Source organism: Sorex fumeus, unplaced genomic scaffold, assembly GCF_029834395.1.
Source record: "Sorex fumeus unplaced genomic scaffold, SorFum_2.1 ptg000008l, whole genome shotgun sequence".
Lineage (NCBI taxonomy): Eukaryota > Metazoa > Chordata > Mammalia > Eulipotyphla > Soricidae > Sorex > Sorex fumeus.
The window spans coordinates 83,768,506-83,771,524 of NW_026606065.1; positions in this window are offsets into that span (position 1 = coordinate 83,768,506).

Genomic DNA, 3,019 nt, shown 5'->3' on the forward strand with positions numbered 1-3,019 from the left:
GCCGCAAACCAGGGTTCAATCTGTGACATCGCACGTGGTCTCCTGAGCAACTCCAGTAGTGATACCTGAGTGCAGAGCCAGGAGTAACCCCTGAGCATAACTGGGTGTGACCCAAACACAAATTTTTCAGAAATCGACAGTCTCCAGGGTAAAGAGAATATCTTGAATATCTTGTCCTATACTATTCCCAAAACCTGCCCTGGCAGACCATAGATGTTTAGATTAGAGTTCATGAAAGGGAGGGTGGGAAGGGTTCTGTTCAAGAATCACTTCTGGTTGGCTTGGGAGCATCAGGGATCAAACCTGGGCAAGTCAAATATCAAATGTCATACCCTCTGTACTATCACTTTGGCCCTAGGAAGAACAATCTTAAGCCAAACTATTACTTATGGCAACAGATCAATGTTATGATTCAATGCATCTATAATTCTATGAATTTATAATAAACAAAAATAAATCATTGCCTTGGAAGATAATGCAGTGTTGAAGCAACTGATTTGTACATGTTTGAGTTCCAGCATGCATACAAACATAATACAGACATATATCTCTATATGTGTACATGTATATGATATATATGTATAGTTTCACCTCTTTCAAACATAATGGGATATTGAGCATGTGACAATAGCAAAAAATGAACAATAATGTGGAATAACAATAATCATCCAATGCATAAGTCATATGTACATAACATGAATATCCAATCAAATAAATACAAATGATTGTGTATTATGGGTGTGAATTCAGTGAAAAGTGCCTCATGAAATATGGCAATGGATCAGAGCAGTAGTATAGTAGGTAGGGCATTTGCCATACAACACAGCTGACCTGGGTTTGATGCCTGGCATTCCAAGTACCATCAGGAGTAATTCCTAAGTTCAGAAGGAACCCCTGAGTATCACCGGGTGTCACCCAAAAAAATAAATAATAAATAAATATGGTAATGGATGAGCTGAGAAGACAGAGAGCATGGGTTTCCTTGAAGCTTGGGCAGAATTCTATATGCTTACACATATGGGCACTTTGGTGTCAGATGACTCATAGGATTCACTACAAACTCAAAGAGTAAATTGACTCCAATCACAAATTCAGAGTTATGCCATTAGTATAGTTGTGTTACAATAGTGTGGAACACTATTTTCCTTCCATACACCAAATGAAAGAATAAACTGAGTGTATTCCAGGGTTCCTCTGAATGGAGAGGAGAGTAAGAAAGTGACATCTGGGAAACATCTGGTAACCTAATAGACTCTATGCAGAAATTGGTCCGGAAGAGCTTAGCTACTTTTATTGCCCTAGTTAGTGGTTTTCTTTGAACTTGAACAAATTGAGTCTTTTCAAGCATTTTTTGAGAAAATCAGCTTGAATTAGATGAGAAGTGAGAAAACTGGTCATATCTTGCCCAGTTTCCTTCTTTTCAAAACTATTCCCCTGGAGGCTGGAGAAATAGTACAGTGGATAAGGCCGCCTTGCATGTGGCCAACCCAGATTCGATCCCTGGCAGCCGATATGGTCCCCTGAGCACCACCAGGAGTAATTCCTAAGTGCAGAGCCAGGAATAACCCCTGAGCACCACCAGGTATTACAAAAAAGTTAAAATAAAACAGAGGAAGAAACAATAACTCTGTTGAAACCATTCAATATACACATATATGTATAAACATATAGCAACTAAAATGTGTATAAACCATCTACAGTCCTTTTCTCTTCTCGTAATAAGGGATCATCAGATTGGAAGTTCCAGGAAATTTTAAAAAGCAGATGGGATGAATCTTGGGACTTGCAGGAAAGCCATCCAAAAAGAAATGAAGGAGGAGAAAAAGGGAATATTTTCCAGTAGCTACTTTTCTTTACCAAAGTTCTCTAGTTATTATATTTAAGTTTGGATACCAGTCATATAAATACGAAAAGGTAAATAGTGTCACTCCACTCTCTTGAGAAAACTCCAAATTCTGTGTAATTACAGGCCAGGAGACAGATAACACCAGTCTAGGGGTTAGAGACTTGTGTTTGCCTTTTTGTTATCACCTGTCACAATTTGCTGGGAAGGTAAGAAAGCACTGGAGTTTATCAGGATTTGTGGCAATCTCTAACTCCAACTTTTAGAAACTTCAAGGTTTGACTGTGACCACGTTGGCAGAGTCTAACAAATTGCTTTGTAAATGAAGCAGACAAGGCTGATTGATTATGTTGTACAATATATGGCATTAGTTAAAGGAGAAAAGTATTTCTTCTCCCAAATTAAATTTTAGGTTCAGAAATTTAATTTTACTTCTCCCCCAAGAAAGCAAGAGAAACCAGGTCAGTTTATATACAGGCTGGGCATTATGTCTGAGATGATCAATATTATTTCATTCTGTAAACATGGAATACAAAATATTATGTATAATTGCCTGAGTTCACACTTTAAAGACACCCTATCTAAGGTGTCAGAGTGGCAAGGAAATGTGATATGGAAGAGTCTAGACTGAAAGCTCAACATTCAGGCGACAAATTTGAATGTGAATTGGAGCAGTAAAGAGACTAACTTGATCCTTTAAACCCCTCAGCTTCTACTTTCTCTTCAATTATCTGGATGAATCAGGTCAAGACACTCTGTAGTGTGTGTACTATCTAATTAGCTATTAGGAACACCTGGTCTATAGGAGAGCTCTCTCTTCAAATCAAGATAGGTTTCATGACTCAAACTGAGTCATCAATATTTACATGCAAAGAAATAAACTTGAACACCCAAATCAAAACAGACCCACTCCTGACTTTTTTTTCCCAGCTAGATGCTCAGTAGAGAGTATCTCCCCCCTCTAAATACTTGGGTGCTCTCAGAAGAGCAAGTTAGAGGCAAGAGTGATGTAGACAAATGCTAAAATGACAATAAAATTAAGTTGACTAGAGAACCCTGACATTTAAAGAAAAATTTTCCATTTAAAGTTTTCAATAATCAAAAAGTGTGCAACAGTTGGTGTTGTGTGGACAGAAAAAAAAAGTTATACTATGGATTAGGTTTAAAGATCCAAAT